General features: G+C 32.5%; 1 pseudogene; it reads right to left on the minus strand.

Moving 5' to 3' along the window:
• Positions 1–1,164: 1,164 nt before the first annotated feature.
• LOC131598719 (F-box/kelch-repeat protein At3g06240-like) lies at positions 1,165–2,455 on the minus strand (annotated as a pseudogene).
• Between the last annotated feature and the right edge of the window lie 6,888 nt (positions 2,456–9,343).

Raw genomic sequence — 9,343 nt, forward strand, 5'->3', positions numbered from 1 at the left:
GTCAAGCTGGACGAATTTAAACAAAATACTACGTGGGAGGCAACCCATAATTTTTCATATTAATGTATTTTTTTGTGTGTTTTATTTTGGCTTTAGGTAAATAAAGGACTCATGTGGAAGAAATTAAGATAAACTAGAGACTAGAAATGATGGAAAAGAAGGTTTGATTGGTTAAGATTTATTTTAGGCGGGAGACGAATATTCGAAAGGCAAGTTATACAACATGTATCTAAATACCCGGGAAAAAGGTAGGACATCTTAATAATCCCTTTTATTGCAAAAAGTGTTTGATTAGAATTGAATTAAAGTCCATGGATAAAAGTGAGCATTTGGACGACAAGTATACAACAAGTGTCCTAGTACTTGGAACAAAAGGACATACGTCTAATTATTCCTTCTTCACCACTTAGGGCTCATGGCATTTGATTGTGTTTATTACATTTTTTAGCGGAGACAAGTATCCAAGCGATAAACTATACATCAAGCACCCAAATACTCGGGAAAAATGTAGGATATACGTCCATCTCGTCATTTTTCATCTATTTTTATTATAAAAATATTTTCAGCATTTTTTTTTTTTTATTTTATTTTGACTGATTATTAATAAAATGATAAAATGTTATATTCACTTATTTTAGTTTAATGTTGTATCACAATACATTAGACCTTTACCAATAAAAAAGTTTAAAAATCCCATTTTAGGTGCACAATATTTTGCCAAGCATTTTAGTCAAGCAACACGACTTTTATAAGCTATATATATATATATATATATATATATATATATATATATATATATATATATATATATATATATATATATATATATATATATATATATATATATATATATATATATAACTAAATTAAATGACAACAGTGTAAAATACCAAGAGAAACAAACGAAATAAAAACCCCCAAAAAAATTCTATCAAATTCTTCAATATAAAATTTTGGACATAAAACTAGAGGCTTTTGAGTTATGGAAAAGTTTAAATTTTAAAAAAGCTTAATTAAACAATAATACAAAATAGGAAGAGAATAAACATCAAAATAAAAACAATAATCAAGATTCCTATTATCAATAGTTTTTTAAATTTCATATACTAGACAAGTCAAATTGTAAACATGGTAAAATTTAAACAATCAATTACATAAACCTCTTGGACGATATCTTTGAGAATAATAAAATATGAAAGTAATCAATCATTTATTCCTCCAATTGGAAGAAGGCTTTTCTTGTAAAGGACTATGCCACAAGAATACTTATCCCCCTTAACACCAAGCTCCTTAATCTTCTTAGTATTCAAATTAAACAATACAAGTTCATCATCTTTTCTTCTAAAGAATAGATCACCATCTTTTCCCTCTCCAATAGGATGCTCAATGTGAGATAAAGGTCCAATAATAAAGAGTTTAGTTCATGATTCCTTCACACCGACTTCACCCAAAATCGATATATGAAAAGTTGTAGTCTTAAGATAATTTGAAATCAAAGCGATAGATTGATTTATTTTTGTCAAGTGTGTCATCACAACTACAAACTCAGAACTATTATTCATATCAGAGGGAAATGGTGTGGTACAAAACACCTCATTGCTTAAGTCAAATGACACCAATAATGGATAATTTGGATTTTGACCTTGATGACACCAATGACAAACTCCATTGATATGCACCAAGGCACCAGAATAGTCCGAATAACCTTGAGGCATATCAAGATCGAGTTTCCTCCAAGAGTTACTCCTTAGGTTGTATATCTCCCATATGTCTTCCCGTGACACAGCGTATCTCATACTTTCCATATCACATTCAATATCTGGCACATCTAAACGATAACTTACATATCGAATCACGCTATAGTCATCTCTAATATTGTCATAGCCAAATCCAATAAAATTAAAACTTTCAAACTCATAAAGTATTGTGCACTCGTTTGGGCTAGGAGGGAGGACCTTGAATTCATCTGTGGCTGGATTCCATAGTACAGCAACAGATAACCTCCCTTTGCATAGACAAACAATACCATTAACAATTGGACCCAAAATAAAAACAGATTGATCATTCTCATGAAATGGAGATGGCCAATCTAATTTGACCTTATTCTCAAAACTCTTTCCAGAAAGCATATACATCACAGGACGATAGGGACAATATGGAAGAGTCTTTAGTAAGATGAAACATGAAACATCCTCTTCATATAAAGAATCCTCATAATTAGATATGAAATGGTTAGTATACATGTTTAGAAAATTTGGGTTTTCAAGTATAAGTAACCATGATTTTTGTGCACAACTAAACCGTTTCAAAGACTTTAGAGGTAATTTCGAAATAATGAAAAATGCAAGATCATTAGGAATATGATTGCTAACCATTTTAGTGACACAAGAATCCATCGATTTTTTCATCTTCTCAAATTCCATAGTTGAAGTTGTCTTGCACAAAACTAGCTCAAAGAAACTATTGTTGTGAAATGATAATTTTTTGTTTTGTTTTTGTGAATGTTTCAATCTTGCACTACTAGCTATATATTAATATTAGATTGATTATCACTTAATTTCTTTAAGGAAATCATCAATTTTTTTATTTGATTTTAGTTTGACTAATAATTAATAAATTAAATAAAATGTTATCTCGACCTAATTTAAAAATAAAGTTGTATCTTGACCAAATCGGTAGGTATTTGTGATACTTAAAGAAATTATTTAAAAGTTTAGATATTTTAATTGCACATTTAAGAAAGAAAATATATAATTTGACTATCTGTTTTTGTTAGTGTCCAAATCTATTATTAATATTATTATTATTATTATTATTAATATAATTATTATTATTATTATTATTATTATTATTAATATTAATGTATTTTTGGGAAAAGAAAAATAGAAAACTTGACTATGCATGCCTATCTTCTTAGTCTAGTTCCAAAATATGTCTTTTTTTATATCTCAATTATGGTAAAGATAAATGTCTTTATTTTTATAAAAAAAATGAAAAGGGGGAACAAAGGCTAGAAATTGTCAAAGATTACATCTCAATTAGGTTGCCAGGTTGGTACCTTAAACTCATCAACTAATTTGACCACTCTAATATTTATTAAAAGATAAAAATAAAAGACAGTTTCGAAGGAATTAGGTCAAAATCTAAAGATAAATAACAATTGTCCCGTTCAAAATATTTACCTCATTAAATTTGTTTCAATGGAATAAAACCAAGTGAAAGAAAAAAGTGTAGGGTGTAAAAAATAATTAGCAAAATTTAAACTCACCTAACTTAAATCTATATCTAGTAAATCATAGATGATAGTATGAGGAAAGGTGGTCCACCAACCATAAGAGAAACTAACCTGACAAACCCCAATATGACATCCTTCAATTTTTTTTATTTCGAAAATGCCTTTCATACTATTTATCCTTATAAAAAATACATTTTTCAAAAAAAAATTCCTATGGGTATAGGGTGAAAATCGAAATTTCTAGTACGAAACAGTGCGCATGTACCGAAATTGTGACTTATCAGATTTTGCAATTGTGACTTATCAGGAATTTCAAAATTTTCGGGGTGATTTATCAGATTGTTTATAATTTCCTGGTCGATTATAAAAAATTTGGAAATTTCTGGGACGACTCATACTACCAGAAATTTAAAATTTCCAGAATACCAAAAAATTCAAATTTCCGAAATACCAAAAATTTCCCAGTAACTTGAAATTGTCGGTATGTCTGCAAATGAAATTTTGTATCTGTGTGACCCAGAGCCGGCAACATCTTCTACAGACTCATGTACGAATTATACGTAGTCATTCACCATATATCTTATTGAAATAATAAGGTATCTTCTATGGAACAACATCATGTATTCAAATACAGAACATGAGTTTGATGTACACTTCAAACACTTTGAAAGTGTTTGTGCTTATATTCCTTTATTTGTTAAGTACGTGAATGAAACCTGGTTAAAATCTTATAAAGAGAGATTTGTTGCTACATGGACTAACCGAGTCACTCATTTAGGAAACACAACAAAAAACAAGTACACGGGTCGTGACAGTTTAATGTTATCATTATTTATGTTTATGTTTCGAAAATAGATTGAAACATGTTTTTCTATTTATCGGTCTTAGGGTGGAGTCTGCTCATTGGAGACTAAAAAACATGTTGACTACAAGTCGGGGTGATTTATGCCGAAGTTGGGATACTGTGAATACCATGTTAAAGTTACAGCTTGGTTCTATCATAGTGTCGTTTCAAAAAAGTATTGTCAACATTGAGCATAGGTATAACATTTCATTCTATGCTAGGTTCCACGATTTTGTCTCAAGACAAAGTATACAGCTAATTGTAAAGAAACTATATGAAGCGTAAAATTTGTTGGTTCAAGCAAAGAGATATGTGGTTGCTTCATTAGAACAACACATGAGTCACCGTGTGCGTGTCAGCTTGCAAATTTCCAAATTCCTGGCAACCATGCTCCTTTAGACTCAATTCATGTATTCTGGATGAAATTGCACATTGCAAATCACTAGGCCAGTCATGATAAGAGTAATACAAAGTGGGATTTGGAAGAAGAGTGTGAATAGTTAAAGAGATATTTTAGCACTTTGGATATTGTAGGTCAGGGAGTGTTGAAGAAAAAAGTTTGTGATCTAACATATCCATCCACAACTTCAATGTATCCACTTCCGGTGAAGTACAAGCCATAGAGAGGAGTTAAGAAAAGTAGAAAGGGTCAAGAGAGTGATGTGCATCATGATTCTAGTCAGTGGGAGAATATTGAGGCTTCGCAGGGGAGTAAGACTACGAAGAGATCATGCACAAAATAATAGCAAGTCATCAGACTATTGGTAACCAACCGTCCACCAAATCTTCCAAACATATTTACTTGTCACAATTTCCTGCTTTCTTACATCCATACATCGATGACATTGTCTATGTTGGTGATAATGGAAATTGTGGTTTCTGTGCTATTGCAGCTTTACTTGGATGGGGCGAAGAGTTATGGTCTTTGATACGAACGCAGCTAGATACTCAAGTACATCAACACTCTGATTTTTTCTAAGTTGTTCTATGACAATGTCTCTACAGATAGGAATGTGTTACGCGTAGAACACTTAGGTGTCCAAGGTAGAGGAAAATGGATGATGATTCCTGATATGGGTTACCCTAGTGTTTCTAAATACATTTTTGTATTTTTTCCCTTTCCATGAGACCATCAAATTTTTTCCGTTATCTTAGCTCCACCTATGTATATGAGTACGCACACATGATGTTGGTTTTGTCGACGAGAATCATTGGGTTCATGTAAAATCGAAACTTGATTTTTTTTTCAATTACCGAAAATTTCAAAATTTCATGTATATTATACCTCTTCATCAAAAAATTTGAATTTTCGGTACCCCCACACTGTTAAAAAGATTACCTTTAATCAAATTTCTAGTATTGTATAAAATTTCTAGTGTTCAATCCTCTTCTACCTTCAGATTTCGACAGGCACACATGCCAATCTACATCTTCAGGTTTAAGAAGATTGAACAGGGGTAGCTGTCATACCCCAAAATTTGCCCATCTCGTTTCTCCTTTCAAAATTCAAAGCTCAAAGACACATTCTCCTAAACAAGGTTCAAGGAACTAGGGTTTTTTGTTGTTCTGAGGAAAATCAATGGATCAAAAGTTCCAAGGCATCTCATATGGTTTATGATATCCCAAACTACCTCCATGACAAATTTCAGGTCTCAATTCAAAGAGTTGATCACCCAATTGCTCAGAAAGTCAACAATCGACTGATTTGACCTAAAAGTCAACTGTGGTCAAAGTACAGTCAAAATTCCTAATTTTTTTGTCAACAACCTTATTTTGAAGTATCATTCACCATTTGATCAAGGATTGATCATGGTTCATCCAAGAAAGATCAGAAACCAACAAATTCAAAAGTTTCTAAATTAGGGTTTTCATAGGAGAAAGTCAACTGAACTTTGACCAGCCATAACATCCACATGGAACATCAGAAATTTCCAGTCCAATGATTAAGTTGAAGGAAATTGAATTCTCTACAACTTTGTGTCTCACATGCCAAGTCTGAAAATGCTTCATTTGAGAGATATGGATCAAAAGATTATAGGTCCTTTTTGAAAGTCAACCAAGAGCAGTTTTTTGTCAAAGCCAATATCATCAAGATAAAATCCTCAAATGGAAATAAGTTTCCAAAGTGGCTGGTAGAGGACATCTTGAGGTTTCCAAAGAGTCCTAGAACTCCCCCATATCTTAAAAATTGAGGGAGATATGCCTTGTCAAAATTGGGCAATTTCAAAGGAAGAAATGTGAAAAAAAGTGGTTCAAAATGGATTTTATTTCAAACAAGTCTAATCTTTTTTGGCCCAATCTTGATCTTCAAGTTATCCAAGACTCCAAATTCAATTTCCACGAATTTACTTAATTTACTTGATTTATTATGGATTTTTATCCATATTAAAAGTGATTAAATTCAAAACAAATTAAGGAAAATTCAAAGATTCGATTTAGCTAATTATTCCAATCATAATCAATCAGAAAATAACATATATTTGATGCAATTTTCGTGAGAAATCAAATTGGTATGATTGGGAGAAAATTGGCCACATTTAGAAATCTTCATAAATCAAGTTCCATCAAAATTCAATCTTTGATTCTATGAAGATTTGTGGAGTTGTTGTTGCCCTAATTTCATCACATATATATACACAATTGATCCATACGAAAAAGGAGGATGGACAAGGATTCTACAGCCATAAAAAACCTCATAAAACTTCAAAATTTTCAAGAAGAAAGTGAGCTTCGAATATAAATTTGCAGGGACTCTCACAGAATTCTGAGGCTCGAGAAATATTTTCTGAAGGTTGGTGAAGCTACTCCACTTGTTCCCAGGTCGTGAAGTAGCAAGAACACTTTCTCCCAAACTCGGTTTGCACTCTTTTTTTGCAAAGTTTCGATTTCAATAATTTACTAGTCATAAACATAATTCAATCATATATTTGTGATCTTCATCGTGTTTAAAATGTGTTTGCATCGTTTAATTTGACTTTCAATGCATATTAAACATTCCACCATAGCTAGGGTTCCTGAACTTTGATTTAGAGCCGCGGTATTAGAGGACCAATTAACCTGAATCGATCATGTTTTCGTGACTAGGGGATTATACTTGTTTGATCTGGGTTGTTGTTTGCTATTTATTTGGTTTATATGGTGAATTCAAAGTCTGCAGGTTTAACCATGGCAGAAATCATTGCAAAATGGCAACCAATCCGTAGCAAAAATATTGAACCCATGAAGAAGATGAAGGCTATGGGCGCGGGATGTTTTGTTTTTAAATTCCAAATAACTTAATTTGTAATATATTATTTGAGTTTGATGTTGTTAACAGCGCATGGATCTGGTATAGTTGGCTAAGGGAGAAGACTGGTCACTAAACAGACGCGGGTTCGATCCCCAGCGTCGTCTATGCTTTTTTACTAATTTGTTTGTACAAATATGCCTTACTATCCCATGCCTCTCCATCTACACGTGATACAACGCGCCCTCGCATCACAGCCTTTGGATCACATATAGATCAGATCCAACGCCCACAGCCTTGCAAGACCACCATGGGAACTCAAACACGCATCACACCTGATAACCAGCTAAGTATTTTCCAATTTTTTTTATTATTAATCACATAATTCCTCATTTATTATTATAGTTTTTTTAGGTTATTCAAACTAATTATTTTTGTAAAACAATAATATCATAATTATTTATTTAATCGAAGGCTTGACTTTTCTTATGACACTAAAATATTTGTTTTAAAATATTTGTTTTATAATAAAATAAAATAAAAAAGAATGTTATTCCTTGTAAAGTGATTAATTAATTAAGGTAAATCCAATAATTATTTAACTAGTATGTGTTAAGTCGAACTTTCGATTCTTTGTTAGCCTTAATGAAATTAAAGTTATTTTTATACAATTAGGGTTCGTGTTTTAGGGTTTGTATTTTTGTGGAACTATAATACACTAACATTCCTCTTCTTTTGTGCCTAATTTGCAAGGTTAATCAAGAGATCCTCCGATTACGCGCCATACCAATCGAAAAGCTAAGTTCTAATTCCTTTTTTATTTAAATATCATTTTACTTTTAATTCATGCCTTATAGATTAAATTAGGATTTACTTTAAATTGCCAATGAATTGGTAATACACTCACCCCTTCTTTTTATTTTTCCTTTTCCAATTTTCAGGGTTAACCAGCCGCTCAAAGCTCGATTAGTCGGTAACCCTAAAACCTAATTTATTTTAAATTATTACTTATGTCAAACCCTATTGGGGTTTAAGTTTATTGCTTTTTCTTTTTTTCCCTTCCCCATGTTTTATCATGTAACTGCTTCGAGGTTGTATTGTTTTGCCTTGAAGGCACTTAAATCTGTTATATTATATTACTGTGTGATTAGTAATTTAGGGAGTGCAACCTTGAACTGAATCTAGAATCACTTAAATACAAGATAACTTATTCTGAATCTGATCATGTGATTGTTGCACCCACGCACCTTTTTTGGTAACCACTCTTATTGCATGTTGCCTGTTGCCTTGTGTTTTAGTGCAGAATAGCCAAGTCCCTCAAATACGAGGATACCTCAGCAATGTTGCCCTCGGTTCATTCAGATCATAAGTCCCTAATGATGCTGCCTTCGATTCGCTAATGTGATCTCGTCCCTCGAAGTTGCCTACGATGTGCTGAGGTATCCTCCGGTTGCCTAAAAGTAAATGGCTATTCTGATCCGTCCCTTAGACTACCTGCCCCTCTATGGCAGGGACAGTCTTGTGGCGAACGATAATTGCGACGACCCTTCAACCTCCAAATAAAAGGACTTCCTTACCCTCCTATGGTATGGATAGACTTGAAAGGCTAAAAGAACATTTTTCATCTAACCAGGTAATTTGCCCCTAATTGCTTTGCTCTGGCTTAAAAATATTTTATTACACTTCTTCTTAAAAAACTCATAAGGCTACGCTCATTTACGAGCTAAAGTCCTTGTTTCTTCTTCTTCTACATTTCTAAACTTTTGGTTTCAAAGAGAAAAGCAATTAAGAGCCCATGGATAACCATGGATGCAAAGGGTGCCTTACACCTTCCCTTTGCATAAATTACCCCCCGAACTCAGTTTTTATTTAAAAGGTTTTTCTTGTTCTTTTAGCCTTTCCGTTAATTTGGATAAAATAAAAGTCGGTGGCGACTCTTGCTTACCGCGACATTTTCGATAAAGTCAGTTCACTGTATTACAGTCGTAAACCAAGTGAAGGCGTTTTTTGTCAAGGAACTTGGGAAATGTTTCATTTT

This window comes from Vicia villosa, linkage group LG4 (assembly GCF_029867415.1).
Source record: "Vicia villosa cultivar HV-30 ecotype Madison, WI linkage group LG4, Vvil1.0, whole genome shotgun sequence".
NCBI lineage: Eukaryota > Viridiplantae > Streptophyta > Magnoliopsida > Fabales > Fabaceae > Vicia > Vicia villosa.